Below are 13550 nucleotides of genomic sequence, written 5' to 3' on the forward strand. Positions count from 1 at the left end.
GTAAAAACTCCATCGCGGAAATGAAGAAAAAGATCAGCTTCCTCGATAAAGAAATCCTAAAGATGAGCAGATCTGTAAGTGAGGAGAAAGAAACTGCTGAAATACTTGAGAGGAAAACAATTCTTCTGAAACAACTTATACGATGAAAGAGACCGACGGTGTGAGCCGGGTTCATGCAGTAGAATAAAATAGACTCATCCGCTTCCTTTCTCTTCAGAAGAAGAAATCTTTTTTTTTTCCTATAAAGAACTTGACAACAGCCTGCCGTGTGATCCCGAGGCCACTGAGCGCCTTTTGATGGGACAACCAGAAGAACTCTGTGGATCCACACAGCAGCTATCCACTGGCAAATCACCAGGACTGGATGGACTGACATCTAATATTACAAATCCTTCTGGTCTCTCTCCACGGCCCTGACTACAAAATTTGATCAAAGACACTAACAAACCTTCTCAAACATTTTTGTATCTAACATAATCCATGTAGAGCAGACATACTGCATCCCAGAAGGCTTAATATTTGACAACCTTATTTCTGTACCTCACTGAACTGTACAAACTCAATATTGGACTTGTGTCTCTAGACCAAGAAAAGGCACTTTATTTTCAGAGTGGACCCTGGCTAGCTTTTTAAGACACTAACAGCCTTTGACTTTGATGGACGTTTCATCTTGTGGACCATGATGAATATAAACAGAACGTTAACACGGACCTTCTGTCTGGAATTCTGTACAGCATCTCCATTGAGCCCCTGCTCAAACACCTGCGAGAAAATCTGTCCTACAGGGGCAGGGTCCCAGTTGGAAACAACTTAGCCAGCTTAATACTGTGGCATTGTCTGACAGTACGCCTTCTAGATCCACCTCCAGAACTTCTGCATCAACTTCCGAAGAGCTTTGTGGGCTTTGTCTGGAGCAGAGTCCTGGGTTGGTGGTGCACCGAGTTTACCAGTGTGTGAGGGTGGGCAGATCTTGATCCATCTTGTGTCCAACGTGAAGGCCATGAGGCTACAAACACCTCAGAAACTGCTGTACTGTCCAAACAGTGCGCCATGGCTCAGTTCTGGGCTTTCAGTACTGAGGATTGGAGGCAGAATGGGGCTCGACCGGCAGATGTGTTTAATGCCCAACACCATTACGGTCTGGAAGAACACTCTTTTACAACATCTGGTTCTCTGAGCAAAGTGTGTCCAGAAGCCAAGGTAGGAGATCTCATCGACCAGGACAAACAAGAGTGGATACAAGTAGAGTACATCATCTACATCAGTGGAGTAATATTAGTGTATTACTGTACTTACTGCACACACATTCACACACACACACACACACACTCACATATACACACACCTGAGCAATCCACACGTCACACACACTCCTGCTGTGATGGAAAAGGCAGTCAGGGCGAGATCTCAGGATCTAAATGACGATGAAGAGATGTGTGAACGCCACCACATGCTGGATGGAGTGACAGTTTTCTGCTGCTTTGAGTTTTCAGTACAACGCAGAAAGCAAGAGGCTGCACCACACACACACACACACACACACACACACCCACACACACACACACACGCTTCAATTAACACATTCCTACATTGAAGAGATATTTATAGCCGTGTGAGTGTGTGTCGATTTTATTTGAAACCTAAAGATTTTCTAGGAGCAGAGATTAATTTTAAATGATAAATTAAGTCAAATTAAATAAAATTCTGAAAAAGATTTGACGATGGATTCAGATTAAAATCAGATTACAATAATGGCATTACACACCTTCTCATGGAAAACTCATCCTGTCCTGTCTGAACTCGACACAACTAAATAATACAAGAAGAGTGTGCTTGTATACTGTATACACACTCACCACCCGCTTTATTAGGAACACCTGTACACCTGCCCTGCACCATTCTATGTAAACTCTCGAGACGGCTGTGTGTGAAAATCCCAGGAGATCAGCAGTTTCTGAAATACTCACACCAGCACATCTGGCAAGAACAACCAGGCCACGGTTAAAGACTTTCTGCATTCTGAGGTATAATGTGAACATTAACTGAAGCTCTGGACCTGTATCTGCTGGATTTTGTGCTCTGCCACATGATTGGCTGATTAGATAACTGCTTAATATCATATAAATTCATCTGTAAAGTGAAGAAAGCAGAAGCAGCTGTAGGTGTATTATACAGTACTGTGTAAGTATAATGTGTATTATACAGTACTGTGTAAGTATAATGTGTATTATACAGTACTGTGTAAGTATAATGTGTATTATACAGTACTGTGTGAGTATAATGTGTATTATACAGTACTGTGTAAGTATAATGTGTATTATACAGTACTGTGTAAGTATAATGTGTATTATACAGTACTGTGTAAGTATTATGTGTATTATACAGTACTGTGTAAGTATTATGTGTATTATACAGTACTGTGTAAGTATTATGTGTATTATACAGTACTGTGTAAGTATAATGTGTATTATACAGTACTGTGTAAGTATTATGTGTATTATACAGTACTGTGTAAGTATTATGTGTATTATACAGTACTGTGTAAGTATTATGTGTATTATACAGTACTGTGTAAGTATTATGTGTATTATACAGTACTGTGTAAGTATTATGTGTATTATACAGTACTGTGTAAGTATTATGTGTATTATACAGTACTGTGTAAGTATTATGTGTATTATACAGTACTGTGTAAGTATTATGTGTATTATACAGTACTGTGTAAAAGGCCAGGCTTGGCCATGGTGTGAACAGATCCATTTATTTATTTTTCAAAGCATTCTCTTCCTTTTCCCCCACCTCTTCCTCCACCTCCTCCACCTTATCTTCCTCCTCCTCCACCTTATCTTCCTCCTCTTCCTCCTCCTGCTCCTCCACATCCTCCTCCTCCTCCTCCTCCTCCTCCTCCACCTTATCTTCCTCCTCCTCCACCTTATCGTCCTCCTCTTCCTCCTCCTGCTCCTCCACCTCCTCCTCATCCTCCTCCTCCTCCACCTTATCTTCCTCCTCCTCCACCTTATCTTCCTTCTCCTCCTCCACCTTATCTTCCTCCTTCTCCACCTTATCTTCCTCCTCCTCCTCCACCTTATCTTCCTCCTTCTCCACCTTATCTTCCTCCTCCTCCACCTCCTCCTCCTCCTCCTCCACCTTATCTTCCTCCTCCTCCACCTCTTCCTCCTCTTCTTCCTCCTCCTCTTCCTCTTCTTCCTCCTCCTCCACCTTATCTTCCTCCTCCTCCACCTCATCCTCCTCCTCCTCCACCTTATCTTCCTCCTCCTCCACCTCTTCCTCCTCTTCTTCCTCCTCCACCTCTTCCTCCTCTTCTTCCTCTTCCTCCTCCTCCACCTCTTCTTCCTCCTCCCTTTCCACGTCTTCTTCCTCCTCCACCTTATTTTCTTCTTCCTCCCCTTCTTCCTCCTCCTCCACCTTATCTTCCTCCTCTTCTTCCTCCTCCTCCACCTCTTCTTCCTCCTCCCTTTCCACGTCTTCTTCCTCCTCCACCTTACTTTCCTCTTCCTCCTCCTCCTCCACTTCATCTTCTTCCTCCTCCTCCACCTCTCCATGTCAGAATGATGCTGTGTGTTTAGCACTTTGTTTTGGCTGGAGAACAACATACTGGTTAAAATATTTTAAACCGGATTGCAAAATAAATTCACGCTGAGCCACACAAACACATTCACTTATTTATTTATATATTTATATGTGACTTGGCACGATCAGGGAAGTTATTTATTTATTTATTTATTTATTTATTTATTTATTTATATGTGACTTTGCACGATCAGGGAAGTTGTTTATTTATTTATTTATTTATTTATTTGTTTGTTTGTTTGTTTGTTAGCCAGGATTTCAGTTTGGAATCAGAATGTTCTCTGAGTTATAAACTCTGATTTTGCTGTAACAAACTCACATAAATTTTTTTCAGAAACTCAGAATGACTAACTCTCTGTCCTGCTGTATGTGATTATGTGATTAACAGCATTATTATAGACTCATCAATACTCAATACTAATGAATTTACAGCAAGAAGCATCACATGATCAATTTCTCTTGTCCTCATTAAAATAAATCAGCTCTTCAGATACAAGTCAGCACCCAATGCTCACCAAAAAAGACTCTGTTCAAAGAGTCTACTCAACTGAATGATACAAATGTGGTGTTCACCTAAAAAGTCAGTTCAAAGAGTTGGTTTAAAGAGTTAGCTCAAAGAGTCAGCTGGATGAGTCAACTCAGAGTCAGCTGAAAGAGTTAACTTAAAGAATTAGCCCAAAGAATAAAAGTGTCAACTCAAAGAATCAACTCAAAGAGTCAACTGAATAAATCAAATCAAAGAGTCAACTTAAATAATTAGCCAAAAGTGTCAACTCAAAGAGTAAGCTACAACAGTCAACTGAAAGACTTAACTCAAAGAGTCAACTGAACAAATCCACTCAGAGTCAGAAGAAAGAGTTAACTTAAAGAATCAGCTCAAAAGGTCAACTGATAGTCAAGTCAAAGGAGTCAAGTCGAAGAGTCAGCCCAAAGAGTCGCTCATTTGTGAACAGCACATCGTTAGTGTTAGGACATGTGTGAGAACTGTTAAAAAGTATAAAAAGTGACCAAATAAAAAAAAACTGCAATAAAGAATGTGTACAACAACAAAACACTCAAGAAGGTGGACAGAAAGAAAAAAGCCAACACCTCATACACACACTCACACACACAGAGTAGATTTTATGTGTGACAGGTCCGCAGGCTCGGACATGCTGTTTTATTATTTTTTCATCTTTGTCCAATGTTGGGAATAAACAACTTTTTTTCCCCTCTTGTCAACAATCCCAAGCACCAAGTCAACCTGTCACGCTCCAGAGTGTGTCCTCTGGCTGGAGCATGGGGAGAACTACAACACACACTCCCACACATACACACGCGCTCATGCGCTCGTACACTCGTCCATATGCTGGCACAGTGGCGAGGGATGGACGTGCGTCATGCTGTCCAAAGCGAATGTATTTTTTAACATTTTTTTGTGCAGGAACCTCCAGCGTCTGTCACAGGCGATCCATCGTGCAGTGTGTGATGATGATTATTGTGTTGTTCGGCTCGGTTTGGCCCTGCAGCTCTTCTCTCTCCGTGTCTCACTCTCTCTTTTTCTCCTTTCCTCATTGTGATTGTTGTTTTCTGTGGGAAAATGAAGTATGAGCTGTCAAATGTTATAACGTTTAGATTTTTTCAGCTGATATCTGCGCTTTGTGTTTTCACAATTTATCTCGGGACTTTTTTTTTTTTTTTTCTTCCAGAGGCTTGTTCTGAAACGCTGGCAGAAAAAACAACAACACTGAGGACAGAGAAGATGTGATGAAAGCCGTGTGAAGCCTTTGTTTTTGGGAGCTGTCCGTGTGTCAGAAATATTTTAATGCTGCCTATCTTATAACCACGTGTTGCTTGGGTATTACAGACCACAGTGGCTCTATAATATTTAAAGTGATGTGTAAATGGGGGGTAACAATAACCACCCACACCCCTGACAGTTTTTAATTATCCATCTGTTTTCTGTTAACTCTTCATTAACGTGTGTGTATGTGTGTTTGTGTCTTTCCTGTAGTGTGACTTCATGCCTCACTGTGTTATTGTTCTGTAACAGAAAGAAACAAAAGAAAAATAAATACATTTCACGAGGGGAAAATAAATGGTGATCGAGAGAAAACATGAGCAAGAACCCATTAAAGAAGAGTCACAGAGCAAAACAGAGAGACTAAAATAGAAAGCTTTTAACTATAGTGACACATTAAACAAGAGACAGTAAAATGGAGAGACTGAAAAAGAGAGAGCGAGAGAAAAAAGTAGAAATATGGAAATGCACAAACTATACACAAATCTACTGACGGGGGAAAAAAATTAGCCATAGAGAGATATCAAGAAACACTGTGAAAGAAAGACGGGAACATGAAGAGCGATAAAGGTAAACAGAAAAAAGAGAGACTGGAAAATAAAATGCCTTTACAATTGTTTTTTATTTTTAATTTTTTTTTATTATTATTTAAAAAAAAAAATAGAGACAGTAAAGGAAGCGGAGTCAAAAGGAAACCCATCCTCATCTGGGTGATGAGACAGTGAGGATAGTCAGAATGTAAATCATTATGGAGACACTATTAAAGAGAGACTGTTAACTGGAGACTATTAAAGAGAGGCCTTAAACTGGAGACACTATTAAAGAGAGACCTTAAACTGGAGACACTATTAAAGAGAGACCTTAAACTGGAGACACAGAGAGAGACTGTTAACTGGAGACACTATTAAAGTGAGACCTTAAACTGGAGACACTATTAAAGAGAGACCTTAAACTGGAGACACTATTAAAGAGAGACCTTAAACTGGAGACACTATTAAAGAGAGACTGTTAACTGGAGACACTATTAAAGAGAGACCTTAAACTGGAGACACTATTAAAGAGAGACCTTAAACTGGAGACACTATTAAAGAGACCTTAAACTGGAGACACTATTAAAGAGAGATCTTAAACTGGAGACACTATTAAAGAGAGATCTTAAACTGGAGACACTATTAAAGAGAGACCTTAAACTGGAGACACTATTAAAGAGACCTTAAACTGGAGACACTATTAAAGAGAAACTGTTAACTGGAGACACAAAGAGAGACCTTAAACTGGAGACACTATTAAAGAGAGACTGTTAACTGGAGACACTATTAAAGAGAGACTGTTAACTGGAGACACTATTAAAGAGAGACCTTAAACTGGAGACACTATTAGAGAGAGACCTTAAACTGGAGACACTATTAAAGAGAGATCTTAAACTGGAGACACTATTAAAGAGAGACCTTAAACTGGAGACACTATTAAAGAGACCTTAAACTGGAGACACTATTAAAGAGAAACTGTTAACTGGAGACACAAAGAGAGACCTTAAACTGGAGACACTATTAAAGAGAGACTGTTAACTGGAGACACTATTAAAGAGAGGCCTTAAACTGGAGACACTATTAAAGAGAGACCTTAAACTGGAGACACTATTAAAGAGAGACCTTAAACTGGAGACACTATTAAAGAGAGATCTTAAACTGGAGACACTATTAAAGAGAGATCTTAAACTGGAGACACTATTAAAGAGAGACCTTAAACTGGAGACACTATTAAAGAGAGACCTTAAACTGGAGACACTATTAAAGAGAGACTGTTAACTGGAGACAGAAAGAGAGACCTTAAACTGGAGACACTATTAAAGAGAGACTGTTAACTGGAGACACTATTAAAGAGAGACTGTTAACTGGAGACACTATTAAAGAGAGACCTTAAACTGGAGACACTATTAGAGAGAGATCTTAAACTGGAGACACTATTAAAGAGAGATCTTAAACTGGAGACACTATTAAAGAGAGACCTTAAACTGGAGACACTATTAAAGAGAGACCTTAAACTGGAGACACTATTAAAGAGAGACTGTTAACTGGAGACACTATTAAAGAGAGACTGTTAACTGGAGACACTATTAAAGAGAGACTGTTAACTGGAGACACTATTAAAGAGAGACTGTTAACTGGAGACACTATTAAAGAGAGACTGTTAACTGGAGACACTATTAAAGAGAGACCTTAAACTGGAGACACTATTAGAGAGAGACCTTAAACTGGAGACACTATTAAAGAGAGACCTTAAACTGGAGACACTATTAAAGAGAGACCTTAAACTGGAGACACTATTAAAGAGAGACCTTAAACTGGAGACACTATTAAAGAGAGACCTTAAACTGGAGACACTATTAAAGAGAGACCTTAAACTGGAGACACTATTAAAGAGAGACTGTTAACTGGAGACACTATTAAAGAGAGACTGTTAACTGGAGACACTATTAAAGAGAGACTGTTAACTGGAGACACTATTAAAGAGAGACTGTTAACTGGAGACACTATTAAAGAGAGACTGTTAACTGGAGACACTATTAAAGAGAGACCTTAAACTGGAGACACTATTAGAGAGAGACCTTAAACTGGAGACACTATTAAAGAGAGACCTTAAACTGGAGACACTATTAAAGAGAGACCTTAAACTGGAGACACTATTAAAGAGAGACTGTTAAAACCAGACCGTTAAAATGAGAGACCATGAAAAGAGAGACTGTAAAAGAGACTGAAAGATGTTGTAAGCTGCAGATACTGTTAGAGACTGTTAAAGAGAGATGGAGACCAAAAGAGACAGTAAAACAGAGACTGTATAATGGAGATACTCTTAAAGAAAAAAAAAAAATATATATATATAAAAAGGGAGACTTAAAGAGAGTGAAGGAGAAGGATAGAAAGAGAGACAGAAAGAACAAGGGAGAGAATGTGAAAATGTCAGCTTTCTGTAGGAAGGCCAGTTAGGAGAAACATCTCTCATCCAGATGTTGGAACTTGTGTTGTATTGTATGATGGGTTTGTGTTTGTGTATATAATTGTTGAACACAGTCCTGAGGCAGCGCACACACATCAAACAACACACACCATGCTGAGGATAATGTTCACATTGTTCTTGCATCATTTGTTGCACACACACACACACACACACACACACACACACACACACACACACACACACACACACACACACACGTTTGTGAGAAGAAGCCTGGAGCAGGAATCAGGTCCACTGACTCTGACAGCCGGGTATGAAACGCTCCATTAGGCCTGGTGGGAGTCAGTTCAGCTCACCAGTTATGAGTATGAAACATCTGCTTCCAAATGCACAATGTACACATACAGTACACAACACTAAAATCTTATCTAAAGATTTAGCCTTATCTAAATACACCCTAACTGTGTAACCCTTTCCAAAACATCATAACGTCTGATTAACGCTCATACATGATCCATGTGTGGAGTTACGCTTGATCACAAACTCACTAACTCATGGCCGAGTTATATCATATCTAGCGTCCCTTTTCTGTAAACATTGGATTAGCTGTAGCTTTGCCCTGCTTCCTCCAAATCCTGAAGGAACCCTTAAAGGTTTTATGCAGAACCCTATAACAGATAGTTTCCCATTAAGGAACTCAGAACTATCTGAAGTTCTCTTGAGGAACCCGTTACTCTAAGAATGTACATTAGAGTGTAAATTCCAAAGTCCTATCAGATGCATAAAGTCATACCTCGATTTTAGTGCCCAAGACTGACAGTAAGAGTTTATGATCAATCTCTAATGTGAAATGGAGCACTATCACATATAAGATATCAGACGCTCCTCAACCCAGGTTTCCGCCAAAGCATCTTTATCGATTTGTTCTCTCTTTATCTTTGCTTACTGCTTGGCAACCTCCCTGAAATGTACGTATCTGGCCTCCGCTGTCCATCAATGTGCAGTTGTGCGTGTCATGAATTACCCCTCCCAGGGTGCATTGCAGTTCACAGAGCATAGTGCTCTGCTTGTTTATTTTGATTTTGTTCAGTCTGTTGTTCATCGGTTTTGTTGTATTATCCATGTAACCATATAGGAATCAGAATACAGTGTGATCAGAGATGCACGGACATGAGTCGGAATAATGGCTGCTGTGGACATCTAACATACAACTGAACGCGTCACAAATTGATGTACACGCATGGAACAGTGCCACAGGTGAAGATACGGAGACAGATCAGACTTTGCAAGTTCACAGACAACAGAACTTGTACATACAAGGTGCATAATATGAACTGCGCTGTTTCAGTATTGCACAAGTCTAATACGATATAGTATTAATAAATGATACACGATAAACTGCACGGCATGAGTAAGTATCAGTCCAGAACCCAGAACACATCATTGGTCTTGGTTGATGAGGTTGATAGCACAAGGGAAGAATCTGCTGTGGTGATGAGCTCTCTTGCTGCTGATGGTTCAGTAGAGCCTGCCTGGTGGGAGCTTCTGAAATGGGTGATTAGACAATTTCTGGTGCTATGTCATTGCTTTGGCGATGAGCAGTTTGATGATGGGAGTGAGAAGGCATCTGATGATCTTCTCAGCATTACAGATTACTCATTGTAATACTTTCTTGGGTTGAACCACACAGTGCTGGAGGATGTAAGGATGCTCGCAATGATGGCTAAAACTGAACCATTATTGGCTGAGGTACACTGTTTCTTCGACTGCCTCAGAAAGAACATCCCCCATTGTCCCTTCTTGACTATGCATGTGATGTAATCCTCCGATTTAACGTGTGTACATAGTGGTGGAGTCCAGAAATCAGAAAGATTCGACAGTTCTTACAGTGGTGCTGTTGATGGACAGAAGTGGGTTTGATGGTTGGCTTCTGTGGAACTTGAAACACATCCAAAATGTCTTGAAAAGTGTTTGAGATGTTGTTGTTCTCAGACCAGGCTATGAATCAGGCTGCTACTTCCCTGTAGTAGGCAGACTCGTTATTGTCCTTTATGAGACCTAGTAGGATGTTATCATCTGCAAACTTGAGGAGTGGAAAGAAATACAGTCATTTCAGTCATATATAATGAATAAAGTAAAGAAGAGAGTACACACCTTTACGGTGCACCACTGCTGATTGATAGCATCTCTGACAGTATTGGTCAGATCCAGACATACTGTCTCCTATCTGTCAGGAAGTTAGAAATCCACTGACAGGTTTCAGGTGGGACATTCAGCTAGTTGTAGTATAAAAGGTAAAGCTGAAGTCCAGGCATTTCTGGAGTTCTGGCATAGACTCCAGTATTGTACTGTATCATGGCTGACCCTGCACTCTGACCCCAGCTTCCTAACGAGTTGGGATAGCCATTCATCCATCTTCTACCGCTTACTCCTTTTCAGGGTCACGGGGGAACCTGGCGTCTATCCCAGGGAGCATCGGGCACAAGGCGGGGTACACCCTGGACAGGGTGCCAGTCCATCGCAGGGCAGAATCACATACACACTCACACACCTGTTCATACACTACGGACACTTTAGATACGCCAATCAGCCTACCATGCATGTCTTTGGACTGGGGGAGGAAACCGGAGTACCCGGAGGAAACCCCCGCAGCACGGGGAGAACATGCAAACTCCGCACACACAGGGCCACGGTGGGACTCGAACCCCGGACTCTTCTAATGTCTTCTTCTAATGGTGGATGCCCATGTTGACTGCATCCTCCACTGAGTGGTTGGTCCTACAGGTGAACTGCAATGGATCCACTGTTAATCAGAGTGCCACTAGGGAATCATGAGTCTCTGTGAGCTCAGGTATGTGGAAGAGGGCAGATAGCACTCTCCTTCCAGAGCCCTGTGACAGACCTGAGCTGATTGGTGTGTGGGAATTTGGGTGGGTGGGGATTCAAATTGGGGAGAAAATGGTGGGGAAAAAATCCCCAAACTTCTGCCCTCAAAAAAGAGGATGTTTGCATGTTATATTTCACTACTGTGAAATTTCCATCAGTACCCCAGTAAGAATCCTGGACTCATAGAGAGGATCTTAAACGTGTATCATACATCTACATTTGAACATTTTTTACTGTCTAAAACATATCAGTAAGACTTGGCTTCTAACACAAACACACACACACACACACACACACACACACACAAACACACACTTGACACTCAGTGAAGAACATCTCCTGAAGTCTTAACCAACCTGCTTATTACACTGGCACTTCACTCTTATGTAAAATGATGGCTGTGGTCCAAACTGAGGAGGCGGCTGGCTCGTTGTGCAGAGTCTCCTTACTGTCGAGAGAGCGGATTAAACACACACAAAAGCAGCAGGCCTCCATCCAAACGTTTGGAAACCGCTGAAAATTCTGGAGTCAAGTAACTGCACACCTTCATCACACAAGCACTAGCCGAACTACAGAGCGAGCTTTAATTACACGCTGGTTATCTTAAAATATTATGCGTTGTGCTGTCATAGTAAAATTCTGACTGACTGGGAAGTGTGACGGAGTGGAGTTACTGTTACCACTCTGAAGTTGATTATTTTCCCTTAACAGCATGTCCCCAAGTGTTTTATTCCTCTTATACCGCAGCAATTTAACAACAAATACATTTGTATTAGTTAAAGAACAATTTAATGTTGTGGAACATCTTTGAAACGAGTTTGTTCCTGTTCGCACTTACGTTATAGCAGCTATAAACACTCGTTCCCTCACCCTCACCCTCTTTATTCTCTCTCTTCAAGTTAATAAGACAAAAACGCAGCTTGCCGTCTTACCAAGAAACCACAAAGAAGCTTAAACTCCTCTGTCCTGAAGAGTTACAGCTTTACCGCTGAGTGTTACACAGCTCTGACGCTGGAGACTCCTTCCATAAATGATCCATACTTTCTCCTTGCAGAAAATTTCATCATATAAACAATTACCTGCTAAGAGTTATATCGAAATGTTAACATATTAGAACAAGAGCATTAATATAAACTTGTGATTTGTGGAGCACTACTGTTACCTTCTGACCAATCACAATCCAGAACTCAATAACAAACTGAACAGATGTGGAGACAGATGCGGCAGATGTGGAGACAGGAAGCAGGAACACTGCAGTAAGTGTGTGAAGCAGGAAGTGTTGATCATAAGCAGGAAGTCTCTGCTCTGACTCTGATACCTGAACTGTCTCTGCGTTCGCCCGAAGTGACAGCGTTGCACTCACAGCTCACTAAATATTAACCTCCTGCAGGTTAAATCTAGTCATCCAGACGAATGCGGACATTCTGGGACAGACGCCATGATGGATGAGCTGCAGCTCAATCCCAGCCGAATGAAGCTAAATGAGAGCTGACAGCAGAGCAGCAGGAAAATGGTCCTCCTCTCATGCGGGGGTTTGAGGTGGATTCGATTATAAATACCACGTCGTAGATAAACATGTGAAGGATGAGATGAGCTCAGAGAAGAGAGAGATGTTTGGAATTCTACAGCAAGCAACAGCACACAGCCAGGATTCAGGAGACAGTGCTGCGAGTCACAATTCAGGAAATACAGTCAGGACTTTGAGTCATGATTAAGGTAAGTGGTCTGAGTCATGATTCAGGAAATACAGAAGCAGTGCTCAGAGTCACGATTCAGGAAACAATCAGTGCTCTGAGTCATGATTCAGGAAATAGTCAATGCACTGAGTCACAATTCAGGAAACAAAGTGAGCCCTCTGAGTCACGATTCAATAAATACAGTCAGGACTTTGAGTCATGATTAAGGTAATATAGTGTCAGTACACTGATTCAGGAAATATAGATTCAGCACTCTGAGTCATAATTCAGAAAACAGTCAAGGCACTGAGTCACAATTCAGGATATAGATTTAGTGCTCTGAGTCACGATTCAGCAAATAGAGTCAATGCACTGAGTCACAATTCAGCAAATAAAGAATCACTACTCTGAGTCACAATTCAGGATATAGATTTAGTGCTCTGAGTCATGATTCAGGAAACAGACTCAGTGCTCTGAGTCACGATTCAGCAAATAGAGTCAATGCACTGAGTCACGATTCAGCAAATAGAGTCAATGCACTGAGTCACAATTCAGCAAATAGTCAATTCACTGAATCATGATTCAGTAAATAGAGTCAATGCACTGAATCACGTTTCAGCAAAGAGAGTCACTGCACCGAGTCACGATTCAGCAAATAA

At 41.0% G+C, this 13550-nt stretch overlaps 1 long non-coding RNA gene across 2 annotated transcripts; it reads right to left on the reverse strand.

The window, feature by feature from the left end:
• Positions 1-4763: 4763 nt before the first annotated feature.
• LOC128632906 (uncharacterized) lies at positions 4764-12950 on the reverse strand. Of its 2 annotated transcripts, none has more exons than XR_008396530.1 (4): positions 12378-12950; positions 12148-12297; positions 11572-11663; positions 4764-5160 (listed from the first exon to the last, which is right to left on the reverse strand). It is a non-coding gene; the product is annotated as an uncharacterized LOC128632906 (long non-coding RNA). The 2 variants fall into 2 exon arrangements; XR_008396531.1 differs by lacking the exon at positions 4764-5160 and adding an exon at positions 8323-10412.
• Positions 12951-13550: the final 600 nt, after the last annotated feature.

Source organism: Ictalurus punctatus, chromosome 6 (assembly GCF_001660625.3).
Source record: "Ictalurus punctatus breed USDA103 chromosome 6, Coco_2.0, whole genome shotgun sequence".
Classification (NCBI taxonomy): domain Eukaryota; kingdom Metazoa; phylum Chordata; class Actinopteri; order Siluriformes; family Ictaluridae; genus Ictalurus; species Ictalurus punctatus.